This window comes from Tyto alba, unplaced genomic scaffold (assembly GCF_018691265.1).
Source record: "Tyto alba isolate M040663 unplaced genomic scaffold, T.alba_DEE_v4.0 Super-Scaffold_40, whole genome shotgun sequence".
In the NCBI taxonomy this organism is placed as follows: Eukaryota; Metazoa; Chordata; class Aves; order Strigiformes; family Tytonidae; genus Tyto; species Tyto alba.
In genome coordinates, this window is record NW_024881316.1 from 48,489,550 (window position 1) to 48,508,209 (window position 18,660).

The window sequence follows — 18,660 nt, forward strand, 5'->3', positions numbered from 1 at the left end:
CTAACCCCACGGTCTTTACGTTGGGTTACGGTTCGTGATCCTCGGCGTGACGTGATTTCTAACGGACAGAAACCCCACGGACCAGCAGAGCAATGCCGCCTTGCTTTGTGACTCCCAGAGAACATCTTGCGGCGAGGTGAGGTTTTGGGTCGCAGCGGCGATGCTGCGAAGTATGGCAGTATTCCCTCAAAAAGGGCCCGAGGCACAGGCAGCACAGACTGAGGTGGGACAGGGCTGGCCCACAGCCACTCTGGTGATGTGTGGCAGGACCTGGGGTGAGCCTGAGACCCCCCTTCTCTGTCAGCGCGACACAACCCACAAACGCCATTTGGGGCTCGCCCCCTCACGAAACTCGTCTATGCTAGCGGACCACATATCCCAGCATGCAATGCTGTCCCGCCAGGAGACGGGCGCGGAAAGGACTACAACTCCCAGCGGGCATCGCGCCTCGCTGCCCGCCTCCCCGGAGCGGCGGGGTGGGCGGCGCTGCACGCTGGGATCTGTAGTCCAGCCGGACGTCGGTCACACACGGTGCCTCCCTTCCTCCGCCCCCCCCTCCCCCCGGTTTGACACCCCCTCCCGCCCCGCTCCGCCCTCCTCCCCGCCCCGCCGGTTGTCCCTCCGTAAACGGAAGCCGAGGAGGGACGAAGGAGCCGGGGAGGAGGTTGGAGCAGCGCGATGGGGGACTCCAAAGTGAAGGTGGCGGTGCGCGTCCGCCCCACGAACCGGCGAGGTGAGACTTTCCTCCCTCAGTGACACTCCCCCGCTCCCCGGCGCTGGTGTGAGGGGAGCGGGCCCGAGGGGCAGAGCGGGGCGGGAGGCCGGGGGGTGCCGGTCCTCATGGGTGTCTGTAGGGGCAGGTGTGGGTGTCGAGGTGCGCGTGACCCGTCGCGGGGGCGTGTTTATAGGTGTATGTGTCGGGGGGGGGTGGGGGGGAAGTGTGTATAGGTATATTTATTTATTAATTAATCTTTATGAAGATCTTAGTTTTGTCATTTAGACGTAAGGTATTTTCACACTCTCTTGTATAGTCAGTTTTTCCCTTATTTGTGCTGGCTTCTATGTAGCAAAGGGCAAAGACAAAAATCACTGTAAGGCAACAAACTTTGGCAGAGGGCTATTCTGCAGAAAATCTGGTGACGAAAAGAAATAGTGAAAGAAGTATACTGAAAATCTGTGAAACTAATGCAGAAAGTGAGGATAGGCAGCAATATATTAAAAATAGTATTTCACATTCCCTGGTACTATGAGAAATGCAAAATGAAACAGTAGCTATTAGCTTGGCATGTCAAAAAAGGCCAGTTGTAAGGTGCTTACTTAAGAAATGTTGTAGGAGATAGAGTGTGCGGCAAATCGGTTTGCGATGTTACAGCAGGGAGTGAATTCAAAAGCGATTTCAGGCAAGAGGGAGCTGGAACATTTCTGGGGACCAGTAGCACTAACAGTGGCAGAAGCAATGGTGAAGAATTTACAGGATTTCAGCACAGAGCAGGAAAACTAAAACAGATTCCGATAAAATGCCAGGGCAGTTTACTGGGAAGGATGTTTCTACTTTAGAGAGCTCATTTTTGCCAGTTTGTAAATTCATAGCGGCCGAGAGTCATGAATGCCTCACAACTGGTGACTGCAGAGCTAGAAAATGGAATGACAACAGCTCAGCAGCCGCTTTAGAGACAGCCAGCGTGGCTTCGCCGAGGGCAAATCGTGCCCGACTAATCCAGCGGCCTTCCATGATGGAGTGACGGCATTAGAGGACGAGGGAAGAGCTACGGATGTCACCTGCCTGGAGGACGTCAGTGAGGCACGGACAGGTTCTGGATAAATGGCTTTTAATGGAAAAACTGAGAACAAAACACGCACTACCAAAGCTACTACATCGTCAACACACCCTCCCCCCTCCCCAAACCCACCCGTTCCCCGCAACAGGCCCAGTCCCACCCCCCGCCCCAGCACTGGCTGCAGGGGCCTTGCGCTTGCCGCCATTTTCTGGCCGGGAGCCATTTTGCCGCTTCTCCGCTCGCTTCTCCGCTCGCTTCTCCGCTCGCTTCTCCGCTCGCTTCTCCCCTCGCTTCTCCGCTCCGCTTCTCCCCTCGCTTCTCCGCTCGCTTCTCCCCTCGCTTCTTCTCCGCTCGCTTCTCCCCTCGCTTCTCCGCTCGCTTCTCCCTCGCTTCTCCCGCTTCTTCTCCCCTCGCTTCTCCGCTCGCTTCTCCCCTCGCTTCTCCGCTCGCTTCTCCCCTCGCTTCTCCGCGCGCTTCTCCGCTCGCTCTCCCCTCACTCTCCCCTCGCTTCTCCCGGCTGGTGTCGTGCGGGACACACTGCCCTGGAGGGGTGGCAGGTCTGTCCCACGTCCTGCCGTGGATCCTCAGCCCTCATCCTGATGGGAGTTAAGTGCTCCCTGCTCAGGGTGGCTTTGGAGGCCTTGGGGACACGAGTCATTGGGGAGCATCTCTCGGGCAGCCACAGCGAGCTGATCCTGCGCTGGGGGATGGAGCCACTAGTGCACCCGGTTGTCCAGGGCACGGGGACGCTGCTGGAATCGTCCCGGCTGATCCCCCCCTTGCCCCCAGGGAGCAATCCAAGTGCCTCATAGCCTCTTCCAGCAGCACCACCTCAGGCAGCACAACGTCACCGGCTGGAAATCACCCGGGGTCCCTGATGGCTTGGACGTGGAGGGCAGCAGAGTGGCTGGGGGAGATGTTACCACCCAGGGGGGTGCCCTCATCCATGGGGACATCACTCGCCAGGGAGATGTCACATCCTGGGAGGATGTCCTCATCCATGGGGACATCACTCGCCAGGGAGATGTCACATCCTGGGAGGATGTCCTCATCCATGGGGACATCACTCGCCAGGGAGATGTCAACACCTGGGAGGATGTCCTCATCCATGGGGACATCACTCGCCAGGGAGATGTCACATCCTGGGAGGATGTCCTCACATGGGGACATCACTCGCCAGGGAGATGTCAAACACCTGGGAGGATGTCCTCATCCATGGGGACATCACTCGCCAGGGAGATGTCAACACCTGGGAGGATGTCCTTAACCATGGGGATATTGTTGCCTGGGTGGCTGCCACTGCCTGGGGGTGCCGCCAGCGGTTGGCTCTGCTGGACAGGCCATGGTGCGTGTACTGTCCCTCGACGTGGTGGCGGCGGAGGGACGGTGGCAGCACTGGACGGGCTGAGGCCGCTGCTCTGCCCTGACAGTTGTGGGGCAGGACAGCTCAGCTTGGCTCTGGGGGGCCCATTGCTCTGCCCAGGCCGGGGGGAGCCGCAGCCCGGGGGTCCCCACAGGGCAGCGCCTGGCCGGGAAGCAACGCTGTGGCGGTGACAAAGGTGGCAGCTGGAGGCAGGTTGGTGCTCGTCCACTCCGAGTGAGGATGGGGGTTGAAGCAGCTGCTGTTGGAGCCATCTGCAGACCTGCAGAGGTGAGAGGGAGATGTGCAGGGGTGAGGACCTGGAGGAATCTCCTGGGGCACCCCCTGAGCCAGCCCTGAGCACAGACATCCCCCTGCTCTGTGCGGGTGAGTGGGGAGCTTGTGCAGGGACGATTGTCCATGTGGTGGTGAAATGGAGAGATGGCTCCAAGAGATTGGGGAATTATCTATAAATTATATTTACTGGGCAGGTTGATCCTGACAGAGAGACATGAGCACTCATGGTGATCACATCCCAAGCCGGGACAGGAGGGCGCATGAGGGGACTGAGAAGGAGAAGGGAGAGGCGCAACGGAGAAAGGGCTCTGAATTTCCCCAGAGCGAGTCCCGGGGCTGTCGGGGTCAGGGTTAGTCCTCACCTCTGGTGTAGAAGGTTTTGGGGAAGAGGAATGGCTGCAGTAGCTGGGCCATCGGAGGAGCCCCAGGGCGCACAGTGTGTGCTGCAGAGCTGGCAGTGCCATGGTCACTTCTGTCCTGTGGATTCTGTTGAGTGTGCCTGGCAAGGAATGTTGGGGCTCCCCGTGTTCTGTCCCGCCCCCAGTAGCTTTGACTGCTCTTCATGCAGAGGGAAAGGGTTAACAAAAGAGTTGAGTTAAGAGTTATGGTCAATGGCTCAATGTCAGGGGGAAACCAGTAAGAGAGTGGTGTCCCTAAAGGGTTTGTACTGGGACCAGTACTATTTCAGTCTTCACCAATGACATAGACAGTGGGATTGAGTGCACCCTCATCAAATTAGTGAATGACACCAAACTGAGTGGTGCAGTTGCCTCACCTGAGGGAAGGCATGCCTTCCAGAGGGACCTGGACAAGCTTAAGAAGTGGGCCCATGTGAACCTCTTGGAGATCAACAAGGCCAAATGCAAGGTCCTGCACATGGGTCAGGGCAATCCCAGTAACAATACAGGCTGGGGGATGAGTGGATTGAGAGCAGCCCACAGAGAAGGACTTGGAGTACTGGTGGATGAAAAGCTGGACATGACCCGGCAATGTCTGCTCGCAGCCCAGAAAGCCACCCGTGTTCTGGGCTGCAGCCAGAGCAGGGGGGGCAGCAGGGCCAGGGAGGGGATTCTCCCCCTCTGCTGCGCTCTGGGGAGACCCCCTGCAGTGCTGGGGCCAGCTGGGGCCCCTGACATCAGAAGGACACTGACCTGCTTGAGCAGGGCCAGAGGAGGCCACAGAAAATAATCAGAGGGATTAAACACCTTTCCCATGATGAAAGGTTTGGGGTGGTTCAGCCTGGAGAAGGGAAAGCTCTTGGGGAGACCTTATTGCGCCTTTCAGTACTTAAAGGGGGCTTATAAGAAAGATGCAGAGAGACATTTTAATAGGGTCTGTTGCAAGAGGACAAGGAGCAACAGTTTTAAACTGAAAGGGGGTAGATTTCGATTAGATGTAAGGAAGAAATTCTTTACTGTGAGGGCAGTGAGGCGCTGGCACAAGTTGCCCAGAGCAGCTGTGGCTGCCCCCTCCCTGGAAGGGTTCAAGGCCAGGTTGGACGGGGCTGGGAGCCCCCTGGGCTGGGGGAAGGGGGCCCTGCCCGGGGCAGGGGGGTTGGGACTGGGTGATCTCTGAGGTCCCTTCCAACCCAAACCACTCTATGATTGAATGACATTTTTGTTCTGGAGCAACTTTCTGCAGACGTAATTTTTGATCCCGCATGTGATGAATATTAGGAGCAACAGTGTGGCTGTGAAGCTGACTGTGGAAGAGCCTCTTAAGAGACATCTCCTCAAGGCAAGCGGGAGGCCGTATGCTGTACAATGCAGCTCTGGGCAAGAGGTCTCTGCAAAGAGATGGGCCTTTGAGCTGAGGGGTGTTGGAAGAGGTGGCTTGGTATTTCTGGCAGCTACACACTGCTCCTTGCTTCTCTGGTTGCGATGGCCTTGTGCTGTGCAACAAGCTCTCCTTCATGCTCTTCACTCGTAATAACGTGGTTCTTTGCCTTTCTGAAAACTCAGAAAACTTACCGGCACAAACCCGATGCTCCTTCCCATCCCAGTTATTCGCAATCGGGAGAGGTATTCCCAAATTTTAAGAGAAAATATTTTGTGTTTTCTTAGTTTTGCAGGCATCCATGAGTGAAGGACCAGAGTACCTCAATCTGTCCCTTCAACAATCCTTCCCCGCTCCATGTTTTCAATTGGAAACCGCACCAGTGAGCTCCTAAATCCAGGTATCATGTACACCAGTGAAGTGGAGGTCTGGAAGCAGAGACAGAAGCAAGGTCTAAGTATCAGAGCTGGGCTTCATTTTCCCAGTAAGCAGACCCAGACCTCAGCTTGAGTTCCCTCTTTATAACACATTGAGATATGGATAGGTACCTTAGGGAACATCTAATGTCAATGCTCACCCATACAGAAATACCACGGGGACTTTTGATTTAGGAGCCAAACTGGTTTGTTGTTCAATGGGCACGTTTCCAGCAGAGGCCCATGACACCAGCTTTTAGCAGTACACTCCAACACTTGACATTTATTAAAGCCACAGCTCAGTGAGTGAGGTAATTACCTGGGCATTTCCATTTTCATTTCTAGTAAGTCCAAATTAAAGTCCAAATAAAGTACATTTTTAGCCCTTCGGCAAAGATTACTCCTTTTTTTTTTTTTTTGAACACTTTCCTTCAGGTAGTTAACCATTCATAATACCCATCAATAACCGCTTAGCTGAAGGTATTAGGGTTTAGGGTTACGTAGACAGTAGTAGTCAAAATGCTGTTTCATTCTTTTTGTCACATAATCTTTACTGTATGATAAGCACTACGTAGTAGGCACAAAGCAAAAAGGAGGCCCCGGTATTTACTTTCTCTGATAACCCGTGCTAATGAGTTTGCTGCCATTTTAGCTGAAATATGGATAAAAGAAATCCCATCTCGTGTCCTAACGAGCGCAAGCCCTGAGCGTAGACAAACCCTGGGAAGGGCCACATAAGGGTTGTGGCAAGATCAGTGGAAATCCTCTGCCCAAATTCAGGGTGCCAGGACCACATCTGTGTCTCCATGCTTGGCTGCAGCATTTTAGGAGCCATGGGAGAGTTGCCAGCACCCTTTGCTCTCCCACTTTCACCCCAAAGGAGCTGGTCCAGGGGAATGGGTGCCACCAGGCAATGGGTGCTCATGCTGCGAGGGCGGGTAGAAGTCCTTGCTTGTCCCCAGCTCTTTCCTTAAAAGCAGCAGGGGAAAATCAATAAATAAGGAAGGACAGGAAAGGGGACCATTACAATTAGACCTGATTTTATTTTGCTCCGTAGCCACCGGGCGTCACTCTTGCCTATAGAGTCAGAAAGGAATTTTGGTCGTCGCTGATAAAATCCCATTTCATCCATAAATTCTACAGCTCCCGGCACTGACAGCAGCATCCCCATTTATCAAAATTTCCCAAGTTTCAACATCAAATTACCAACTCGTTAAATCTGGGGGTATCTGGAGCTGGCAATTTAGCCTGCGGTGTTATTTGCTAAACATAGGCAAAACACATTAGGGTTTTTTTTTTATTATTATTATTATTATTAGTGTAAATGCAGCTGGATAATTTAGATCTGGGTTTGGATTAGGATCTTGGCCAGTGTCTGTCGGTGTCTGGATTACCAGGACATGCTCTGAAGCTGTACAGCTTCTGGGGAAGAGGGAAGGTGAAGAAGAGACAAGGTGTGGATGGGCAGAAAAGCAAAAAAATGTGGCTTTTGCAGGCGGCGCCTCTGCAGAAGTGGAGCAAAACCAACATGATTCAGCAGATGAAGCTGTAAAATATTCCAACCTTTGAAGTCAAGGCAGTTCAGCCCTGACCATTCATGTATCTCAGAAGTACTAGGAGATAAACGCGGGAAACATTACACAGCTCGGTAAATATGCGTTCATCAGAGTACCCGTAATTGCCATTGTGTTGGGATTTTTGCTTTTATAGAACTACAAACTTGTCTTACAACTGCTAGAAACGCTCTCCCGCTAATTTTGTATTTTCAAGTTCTTCAGAGATTCTCCATTTTCTCCAAAGACAGAAAATCTATTTTCCTTTCAAACAAAGGAAATCCAGTGTGGAGTCTTTACCTGAGGAAAGAACCTCTCAAAGAAAATGTAACACGGCTGGTAAAACCAGTTGCTCTGAAACACTCTGTATCAGCAAACTGAACAGCTGATAAGAATAATAGAAATTTTTAGTCAATGAAAATACTCATCAGGAACCTCATCCTACCAGCACAAAATTTGCTAATATTGCCTGGCCTTGCGTTGCTGCCAGAAGTATGAATTTGTACTGAAATCCCACTGTATGGGAGAAGCACCCCAGCCAAAGTGTAAGAAATTTCACTGCTATAAACAGGGCACATATGGGGTTTATGGAGACATCGGGGTCTGGCTATTGATTTGTGCTTTCCTCTGGGTAATACATGTCCTATAATGCCATGAGATTTATGACCAGGACTTTGAACTCTGGAATAACTTTTAAAAAGAGGGGGCTGTCTATAAAAAGTGTGGTTCGGGTTTTAATCTGTTATAATCTAGTGCCGCAAGAAGACTTCGAGAGTTCATTTATTTGGCCGTGAATACTTTTCACACTGAGACTAGGAGGCCACACTCAAATACCTTCAAAAGTTCATGCCAGGATCAGTGAAATTCAGAGTCACGAATGACCAGGGAACAATCAACTTTGATTATAGGAAGTTCCTATTAAAATAATGGAGCACAGAAAGTGCCTTGCTAAAATGAATGTGAGTCTCCCAAACCTGTACATTTGCGCAAAGTGTTGGCTGAGAAATTTCAGCAATTCCTTTTAAAAAAAAAAAAAAAACAAAAAAAAACAAAAAAACAAAAAGCAGACAACATTTTGATATCAAGCAGAGTTTTGACAACTGATTTGGATAAATTGAATTTCTCTTTATCCAGATTTCTTGACCTGTTCTTAATACCAATTTCCCTTGGTGCTTGCTTCTTGATTATAGTTGAAAGAAATTTATAACAAAATCTATCTTCGTTTTCGCTTCTACGTACCTATAAATTTCTACTACATTTATATATTTGTATCTCCAGACTGAAAAGCAAGATAAACCTGAAGGCAAACTTATCGTACCAGAATAAAACTTTACTCCTGGGACTGGCCAAAACAACAATCTATGAAAAATGCAAAACAGCAACAGGTCTTGTTTTAAACTGTTTCGCAAAATATTTTTGTGCTGAGAACCTGATCACTGAAGATGCTAAAGTGCTGCTGGCTGCCCTGAATGCCTCCCAGTCTCTGACTGGGACTGTCCCAGTTGGTGCTCAGCTTCTTGCAGAAGTGGACCCCTTAAGAGTTTGCATACAACTAACTAAACACTAGTAAGATCCTCGTTTTAGTTTTCCAACACCTGAATGATTATGGGCAGAAAGTAGGTCTACTGCAAATTCATAATTGATGCGTCTCTTTGATACGCAGTCTAACAAATGAAAAAAAATATTAAAATACAATTGATTTGTTACTTGTTATGGACTGGAAGAAGACTTCCAAAAGACTGTCATGTTTTCTGGCTTGCCCTGAGATACAGTTCTATCTAGAAGATCCGAGATCCAAACCATTCATACCTTCACCTAAAAAAAAACAAAAGCCATCTTCTTCCCTTGGGTCCTGGTGATACACACACCCCAGCCATCCCAGTTATGTGGGACACATTAAACTGTTTTGACTTGGTTACTTCTAAACAAAACCAATGAAATTCAGTTGCTTATAAAAAAATGAGACGGAGGCCCTCTTTTTCTCTCCTCCACATCACTGCTTTAATCCCTGCTATGACCAGGTGGGTGTAGCAATGACTGTAGCTCCTCAACCTGATGAAAATAGTGTTGCATTCAGAAATTCGATAAATGAATGGGAGGGACAAGTAATGCTTCCCCCCCCCCCCCCCCCCCCCCCCCCCCCCCCCCCCCCCCCCCCCCCCCCCCCCCCCCCCCCCCCCGATGTTTTGTTAATTAAATTAGCATTTAAATAGCCAGAGCTAATCTGGGAAGTCAGGCCCTCATTACAGTAACTAGGAAGGGGGAAAAGAGCTGCAGACAATTCCCTACAAGATGGGGTTAAGTTGGCGTTTCACAAACTATTTGCCCAGCCTGTCCCTCCCAAGTGAAAGCTGCCACCCACCCCACCCCCCCCCCTTTCCTCCAGAATAATTAGCATGTTCCAGTGCTGTGAATGGAAACAATATCCTCCCTCCAAGCTGTGCCCCTCCAGGGAGATGCTTCCCACAGATTGTGAAACTCTGAGCCAGGGAAAGGGCTTGCCGAGGAATTCACAGTGGGGTAATTACACTGAGGTAGCTTGTGCCCGGTGCAAGATAAGTTGCATTACTGTAATTCATTGCAGGAGGCAGGGGCTCGCATAAAGGAAATGTCCAGAGGCAAGACTGCAGAGCCATGAGAAGTCATCGCCTTCCCAGAGCCCCGATAAAACCCGACGTTGAAGCTGAGGATGGTTCTTTGGCCTCCGAGGATGTCTCCGTCTTCAGAGAAGTTTGCAGAACGTAGCAACGATCACGTGCGAATCTGGTTTCTCTTTGGCAATTAGAATGGAAGAAAGGTTGAAAGGGTGAGTTTTCAGATTTTAAAATAAATTCTTCATCCCAAGTAGAAAACTGAAGCAAAGCTTGCAAGAATTGGATGCTTCACTTGTTATTGTCCATGTATATGGCACTTAAAACATGCTGGCCCCTCTTTCTATCAAATGAAAAGCTGGTCTGCAATCCTTTCCCCACAAGATTTACTATTTAATTTTACATATAACAGAGAGACCAATGATAACTAATATCAGAGGAGAAGATGCAGGAGGAAGGGCTGGATTTGGGTGACACCTGCTATCCCCAGCAGTATGCACATCTGGCAGGTTTCATCCCACTTATTTAAATCGTATTCCAGGTGACTCAACAGAAAAAACATCACCCTCCACTTGCGGCTCATCATGCCCAGCTGTAAAGCGGGGATTATATTTACCTCCATTGCAAAGTACTCGGTTTCAGAAGACGTTGGTGCGGTTTGCTGAGGCCCCGGCTGGAAAATACCACAAGAAGTTCAAAGCCCGGTTTCATCCTGTAATTGGATCCTCAAGTCCACAAGTGCAAGAACCAACTGTGCGGGCTGACAGCAGGTCCTCCCTCTTCCAACAAGAACCCCACCACAACACGGGGCTGTGGGGCTGAGCTGCAAGCGTGGCATACCCAGGAGCTGCTACTTTCTGCTGCTATGCACAAAAAAATGTTGTTTAAAGCTTTTGCCACCCTGTTTGATCTGACCTGCTGTTATTTTTTCTTTCTTTTTTTTTTTTTTAACTCTAAGACATCTTCTTAACTCTCATGCTCACTTGGGATGCTCTTAAGAACATGGACTTTAATCCCAGTGTTACTTAAATACCAATTTAATATTTGTTTTCTCTCTGCCTTGACAAGATATTCCTCAGGTCAAGCAGGCATGAAATGATAGATATTGAGTGCAATTCTTCTGGGCAAGAAGAGCTACCTTCTAAGATCTTATCTCAAAACCACTTGGAAATGTGTTCTTTATTTATTTATGCCATAAAATCTCATTCGATGTTGAAGGCCCAAAGGATTACAATTCTGAATTGGTTGGTTTGCTGTTTTGTTTTCTTTTTTTTTTTCCCCCGTCCTTGCTGAAATCTGGCCTTTCAAAATAACACAGAGAGAATCTTTGTTTTGATCTAAAATAGCAGCTGCAAGGGCTTTTAAATGACCATTTAAATGAGATTTCTTTTTTTGCATCTTCGCATTATAGTTTCATTCTCGGTCTCTGAGATCAGTAGCTGCGGTTGAGCAGCCGAGCCGTCTAATGGGAATAAATTGTAATATTGTTCCAACTGTCTCCGATTATTACTGTTGAGCTCTATTAATGAACCGCCTTCATTAAGCAAACTGCAAAGTGTGTTGACGGCGGCGTATCAGAGGTTGCTCTGCGAAGCCAGACCCAGCCATCATCTAACCCCACGGTTTACGTTGGGTTACGGTTCGTGATCCTCGGCGTGACGTGATTTCTAACGGACAGAAACCCCACGGACCAGCAGAGCAATGCCGCCTTGCTTTGTGACTCCCAGAGAACATCTTGCGGCGAGGTGAGGTTTTGGGTCGCAGCGGCGATGCTGCGAAGTATGGCAGTATTCCCTCAAAAAGGGCCCGAGGCACAGGCAGCACAGACTGAGGTGGGACAGGGCTGGCCCACAGCCACTCTGGTGATGTGTGGCAGGACCTGGGGTGAGCCTGAGACCCCCTTCTCTGTCAGCGCGACACAACCCACAAACGCCATTGGGGCTCGCCCCTCACGAAACTCGTCTATGCTAGCGGACCACATATCCCAGCATGCAATGCTGTCCCGCCAGGAGACGGGCGCGGAAAGGACTACAACTCCCAGCGGGCATCGCGCCTCGCTGCCCGCCTCCCCGGAGCGGCGGGGTGGGCGGCGCTGCACGCTGGGATCTGTAGTCCAGCCGGACGTCGGTCACACACGGTGCCTCCCTTCCTCCGCCCCCCCCTCCCCCGGTTTGACACCCCCCCCTCCGCTCGCCCTCCTCCCGCCCGCCGGTTGTCCCTCCGTAAACGGAAGCCGAGGGGGACGAAGGAGCCGGGGAGGAGGTTGGAGCAGCGCGATGGGGGACTCCAAAGTGAAGGTGGCGGTGCGCGTCCGCCCCACGAACCGGCGAGGTGAGACTTTCCTCCCTCAGTGACACTCCCCGCTCCCCGGCGCTGGTGTGAGGGGAGCGGGCCCGAGGGGCAGAGCGGGGCGGGAGGCCGGGGGGTGCCGGTCCTCATGGGTGTCTGTAGGGGCAGGTGTGGGTGTCGAGGTGCGCGTGACCCGTCGCGGGGGCGTGTTTATAGGTGTATGTGTCGGGGGGGGGTGGGGGGGAAGTGTGTATAGGTATATTTATTTATTAATTAATCTTTATGAAGATCTTAGTTTTGTCATTTAGACGTAAGGTATTTTCACACTCTCTTGTATAGTCAGTTTTTCCCTTATTTGTGCTGGCTTCTATGTAGCAAAGGGCAAAGACAAAAATCACTGTAAGGCAACAAACTTTGGCAGAGGGCTATTCTGCAGAAAATCTGGTGACGAAAAGAAATAGTGAAAGAAGTATACTGAAAATCTGTGAAACTAATGCAGAAAGTGAGGATAGGCAGCAATATATTAAAAATAGTATTTCACATTCCCTGGTACTATGAGAAATGCAAAATGAAACAGTAGCTATTAGCTTGGCATGTCAAAAAAGGCCAGTTGTAAGGTGCTTACTTAAGAAATGTTGTAGGAGATAGAGTGTGCGGCAAATCGGTTTGCGATGTTACAGCAGGGAGTGAATTCAAAAGCGATTTCAGGCAAGAGGGAGCTGGAACATTTCTGGGGACCAGTAGCACTAACAGTGGCAGAAGCAATGGTGAAGAATTTACAGGATTTCAGCACAGAGCAGGAAAACTAAAACAGATTCCGATAAAATGCCAGGGCAGTTTACTGGGAAGGATGTTTCTACTTTAGAGAGCTCATTTTGCCAGTTTGTAAATTCATAGCGGCCGAGAGTCATGAATGCCTCACAACTGGTGACTGCAGAGCTAGAAAATGGAATGACAACAGCTCAGCAGCCGCTTTAGAGACAGCCAGCGTGGCTTCGCCGAGGGCAAATCGTGCCCGACTAATCCAGCGGCCTTCCATGATGGAGTGACGGCATTAGAGGACGAGGGAAGAGCTACGGATGTCACCTGCCTGGAGGACGTCAGTGAGGCACGGACAGGTTCTGGATAAATGGCTTTTAATGGAAAAACTGAGAACAAAACACGCACTACCAAAGCTACTACATCGTCAACACACCCTCCCCCTCCCCAAACCCACCCGTTCCCCGCAACAGGCCCAGTCCCACCCCCCGCCCCAGCACTGGCTGCAGGGGCCTTGCGTTGCCGCCATTTTCTGGCCGGGAGCCATTTTGCCGCTTCTCCGCTCGCTTCTCCGCTCGCTTCTCCCCTCGCTTCTCGCTCGCTTCTCCCTCGCTTCTCCGCGCCTCGCTTCTCCCTCGCTTCTCGCTCGCTTCTCCTCGCTCGCTTCTCCCCCGCTTCCGCGCTTCTCTGCTTCTCCGCTCGCTTCTCCCCTGCTCTCCGCTCGCTTCTCCGCTCGCTTCTCCCTCACTTCTCCCCTCGCTTCTCCGGCTGGTGTCGTGCCGGGACACACTGCCCTGAGGGGGTGGCAGGTCTGTCCCCACGTCCTGCCGTGGATCCTCAGCCCTCATCCTGATGGGAGTTAAGTGCTCCCTGCTCAGGGTGGCTTTGGAGGCCTTGGGGACACGAGTCATTGGGGAGCATCTTCTCGGGCAGCCACAGCGAGCTGATCCTGCGCTGGGGGATGGAGCCACTAGTGCCACCGGTGTCCACGGGCACGGGACGCTGCTGGAATCGTCCCGGCTGATCCCCCCCTTGCCCCCAGGGAGCAATCCAAGTGCCTCATAGCCTCTTCCAGCAGCACCACCTCAGGCAGCACAACGTCACCGGCTGGAATCACCCCGGGGTCCCTGATGGGGACGTGGAGGGCAGCAGAGTGGCTGGGGGAGATGTTACCACCCAGGGGGTGCCCTCATCCATGGGGACATCACTCGCCGGGAGATGTCACATCCTGGGAGGATGTCCTCATCCATGGGGACATCACTCGCCAGGGAGATGTCACATCCTGGGAGGATGTCCTCATCCATGGGGACATCACTCGCCAGGGAGATGTCAACACCTGGGAGGATGTCCTCATCCATGGGGACATCACTCGCCAGGGAGATGTCAACACCTGGGAGGATGTCCTCATCCATGGGGACATCACTCGCCAGGGAGATGTCAACACCTGGGAGGATGTCCTCATCCATGGGGACATCACTCGCCAGGGAGATGTCAACACCTGGGAGGATGTCCTTAACCATGGGGATATTGTTGCCTGGGTGGCTGCCACTGCCTGGGGGTGCCGCCAGCGGTTGGCTCTGCTGGACAGGCCATGGTGCGTGTACTGTCCCTCGACGTGGTTGGCTGGCTGCGGAGGGACGGTGGCAGCACTGGACGGGCTGAGGCCGCTGTCTGCCCTGACAGTTGTGGGGCAGGACAGCTCAGCTTGGCTCTGGGGGGGCCCATTGCTCTGCCCAGGCCGGGGGGAGCCGCAGCCCGGGGGTCCCACAGGGCAGCGCCTGGCCGGGAAGCAACGCTGTGGCCGGTGACAAAGGTGGCAGCTGGAGGAGGTTGGTGCTCGTTCCACTCCGAGTGGGGAGACATGGGGGTTGAAGCAGCTGCTGCTTGGAGCCATCTGCAGACCTGCAGAGGTGAGAGGGAGATGTGCAGGGGTGAGGGACCTGGAGGAATCTCCTGGGGCACCCCCTGAGCCAGCCCTGAGCACAGAACATCCCCTGCTCTGTCGCCGGGTGAGTGGGGAGCTTGTGCAGGGACGATTGTCCATGTGGTGGTGAAATGGGAGAGATGGCTCCAAGAGATTGGGGATTATCTATAAATTATATTTACTGGGCAGGTTGATCCTGACAGAGAGACATGAGCACTCACTGGTGATCACAATCCCAAGCCGGGACGGAGGGCGCATGAGGGGACTGAGAAGGAGAAGGGAGAGGCGCAACGGAGAAAGGGCTCTGAATTTCCCCAGAGCGAGTCCCGGGGCTGTCGGGGTCAGGGTTAGTCCTCACCTCTGGTGTAGAAGGTTTTGGGGAAGAGGAATGGGCTGCAGTAGCTGGGCCATCGGAGGAGCCCCAGGAGCACAGTGTGGCTGCAGAGCTGGCAGTGCCATGGTCACTTCTGTCCTGTGGATTCTGTTTGAGTGTTGCCTGGCAAGGAATGTTGGGGCTCCCCGTGTTCTGTCCCGCCCCCAGTAGCTTTGACTGCTCTTCATGCAGAGGGAAAGGGTTAACAAAAGAGTTGAGTTAAGAGTTATGGTCAATGGCTCAATGTTCGGGGGAAACCAGTAAGGAGTGGTGTCCCTAAAGGGTTTGTACTGGGACCAGTACTATTTCATGTCTTCACCAATGACATAGACAGTGGGATTGAGTGCACCCTCATCAAATTAGTGAATGACACCAAACTGAGTGGTGCAGTTGCCTCACCTGAGGGAAGGCATGCCTTCCAGAGGGACCTGGACAAGCTTAAGAAGTGGGCCCATGTTGAACCTCTTGGAGATCAACAAGGCCAAATGCAAGGTCCTGCACATGGGTCAGGGCAATCCCCAGTAACAATACAGGCTGGGGGATGAGTGGATTGAGAGCAGCCCCACAGAGAAGGACTTGGGAGTACTGGTGGATGAAAAGCTGGACATGACCCGGCAATGTCTGCTCGCAGCCCAGAAAGCCACCCGTGTTCTGGCTGCAGCCAGAGCAGGGGGGGCAGCAGGGCCAGGGAGGGGATTCTCCCCTCTGCTGCGCTCGCGGGAGACCCCCCTGCAGTGCTGGGGCCAGCCTGGGGCCCCTGACATCAGAAGGACACTGACCTGCTTGAGCAGGGCCAGAGGAGGCCACAGAAATAATCAGAGGGATTAAACACCTTTCCCATGATGAAAGGTTTGGGGTGGTTCAGCCTGGAGAAGGGAAAGCTCTTGGGGAGACCTTATTGCCGCCTTTCAGTACTTAAAGGGGGCTTATAAGAAAGATGCAGAGAGACATTTTAATAGGGTCTGTTGCAAGAGGACAAGGAGCAACAGTTTTAAACTGAAAGGGGGTAGATTTCGATTAGATGTAAGGAAGAAATTCTTTACTGTGAGGGCAGTGAGGCGCTGGCACAAGTTGCCAGAGCAGCTGTGGCTGCCCCCTCCCTGGAAGGGTTCAAGGCCAGGTTGGACGGGGCTGGGAGCCCCCTGGGCTGGGGGAAGGGGGCCCTGCCCGGGGCAGGGGGGTTGGGACTGGGTGATCTGAGGTCCCTTCCAACCCAAACCACTCTATGATTGAATGACATTTTTGTTCTGGAGCAACTTCTGCAGACGTAATTTTTTGATCCCGCATGTGATGAATATTAGGAGCAACAGTGTGGCTGTGAAGCTGACGTGGAAGAGCCTCTTAAGAGACATCTCCTCAAGGCAAGCGGGAGGCCGTATGCTGTACAATGCAGCTCTGGGCAAGAGGATGTCTCTGCAAAGAGATGGGCCTTTGAGCTGAGGGGTGTTGGAAGAGGTGGCTTGGTTTTCTGGCAGCTACACACTGCTCCTTGCTTCTCTGGTTGCGATGGCCTTGTGCTGTGCAACAAGCTCTCCTTCATGCTCTTCACTCGTAATAACGTGGTTCTTTGCCTTTCTGAAAACTCAGAAAACTTACCGGCACAAACCCGATGCTCCTTCCCATCCCAGTTATTCGCAATCGGGAGAGGTTTCCCAAATTTTAAGAGAAAATATTTTTGTGTTTTCTTAGTTTTGCAGGCATCCATGAGTGAAGGACCAGAGTACCTCAATCTGTCCCTTCAACAATCCTTCCCCGCTCCATGTTTTCAATTGGAAACCGCACCAGTGAGCTCCTAAATCCAGGTATCCATGTACACCAGTGAAGTGGAGGTCTGGAAGCAGAGACAGAAGCAAGGTCTAAGTATCAGAGCTGGGCTTCATTTTCCAGTAAGCAGACCAGACCTCAGCTTGAGTTCCCTCTTTATAACACATTGAGATATGGATAGGTACCTTAGGGAACATCTAATGTCAATGCTCACCCATACAGAAAATACCACGGGGACTTTTGATTTAGGAGCCAAACTGGTTTGTTTGTTCAATGGGCACGTTTCCAGCAGAGGCCCATGACACCAGCTTTTAGCAGTACACTCCCAACACTTGACATTTATTAAAGCCACAGCTCAGTGAGTGAGGTAATTACCTGGGCATTTCCATTTTCATTCTAGTAAGTCCAAATTAAAGTCCAAATAAAGTACATTTTTAGCCCTTCGGCAAAGATTACTCCTTTTTTTTTTTTTTGAACACTTTCCTTCAGTAGTTAACCATTCATAATACCCATCAATAAACCGCTTAGCTGAAGGTATTAGGGTTTAGGGTTACGTAGACAGTAGTAGTCAAATGCTGTTTCATTCTTTTTGTCCATAATGTCTTTTACTGTATGATAAGCACTACGTAGTAGGCACAAAGCAAAAGGAGGCCCCCGGTATTTACTTCTCTCTGATAACCCGTGCTAATGAGTTTGCTGCCATTTTAGCTGAAATATGGATAAAAGAAATCCCATCTCGTGTCCTAACGAGCGCAAGCCCTGAGCGTAGACAAACCCTGGGAAGGGCCACATAAGGGTTGTGGCAAGATCAGTGGGAAATCCTTCTGCCCAAATTCAGGGTGCCAGGACCACATCTGTGTCTCATGCTTGGTGCAGCATTTTAGGAGCCATGGGAGAGTTGCCAGCACCCCTTTGCTCTCCCACTTTCACCCCAAAGGAGCTGGTCCAGGGGAATGGGTGCCACCAGGCAATGGGTGCTCATGCGCGAGGGCGGGTAGAAGTCCTTGCTTGTCCCCAGCTCTTTCCTTAAAAGCAGCAGGGGAAATCAATAAATTAAGGAAGGACAGGAAAGGGGACCATACAATTAGACCTGATTTTATTTTGCTCCGTAGCCACCGGCGTCACTCTTGCCTATAGAGTCAGAAAGGAATTTTTGGTCGTCGCTGATAAAATCCCATTTATCCATAAATTCTACAGCTCCCGGCACTGACAGCAGCATCCATTTATCAAAATTCCCAAGTTTCAACATCAAATTACCAACTCGTTAAATCTGGGGGTATCTGGAGCTGGCAATTTAGCCTGCGGTGTTATTTGCTAAACATAGGCAAAACACATTAGGGTTTTTTTTTATTATTATTATTATTATTATTATTAGTGTAAATGCAGCTGGATAATTTAGATCTGGGTTTGGATTAGGATCTTGGCCAGTGTCTGTCGGTTTGTCTGGATTACCAGGACATGCTCTGAAGCTGTACAGCTTCTGGGAAGAGGGAAGGTGAAGAAGAGACAAGGTGTGGTTAGATGGGCAGAAAAGCAAAAAAATGTGGCTTTGCAAGGCGGCGCCTCTGCAGAAGTGGAGCAAAACCAACATGATTCAGCAGATGAAGCTGTAAAATATTCCAACCTTTGAAGTCAAGGCAGTTCAGCCTGACCATTCATGTATCTCAGAAGTTACTAGGAGATAAACGCGGGAAACATTACACAGCTCGGTAAATATGCGTTCATCAGAGTACCCGTAATTGCCATTGTGGGGATTTTTGCTTTTATAGAACTACAAACT

At 51.2% G+C, this 18,660-nt stretch overlaps 2 long non-coding RNA genes across 6 annotated transcripts; both read left to right on the forward strand.

The window, feature by feature from the left end:
• Positions 1-562: 562 nt before the first annotated feature.
• LOC122154529 lies at positions 563-11,264 on the forward strand. Of its 4 annotated transcripts, XR_006166513.1 has the most exons (6): positions 563-733; positions 1,591-1,811; positions 5,499-5,611; positions 7,123-7,275; positions 9,765-9,986; positions 10,313-11,264. It is a non-coding gene; the product is annotated as an uncharacterized LOC122154529 (long non-coding RNA). The 4 variants fall into 4 exon arrangements; XR_006166514.1 differs by lacking the exon at positions 7,123-7,275 and having other exon boundaries at positions 565-733; positions 1,576-1,811; XR_006166511.1 differs by lacking the exon at positions 7,123-7,275 and having other exon boundaries at positions 565-733.
• Positions 11,265-12,016: 752 nt separating this feature from the next.
• Positions 12,017-18,548, forward strand: LOC122154454. Of its 2 annotated transcripts, XR_006166356.1 has the most exons (4): positions 12,017-12,102; positions 12,958-13,178; positions 16,806-16,918; positions 18,437-18,548. It is a non-coding gene; the product is annotated as an uncharacterized LOC122154454 (long non-coding RNA). The 2 variants fall into 2 exon arrangements; XR_006166355.1 differs by lacking the exons at positions 16,806-16,918; positions 18,437-18,548 and having other exon boundaries at positions 12,958-13,238.
• Positions 18,549-18,660: the final 112 nt, after the last annotated feature.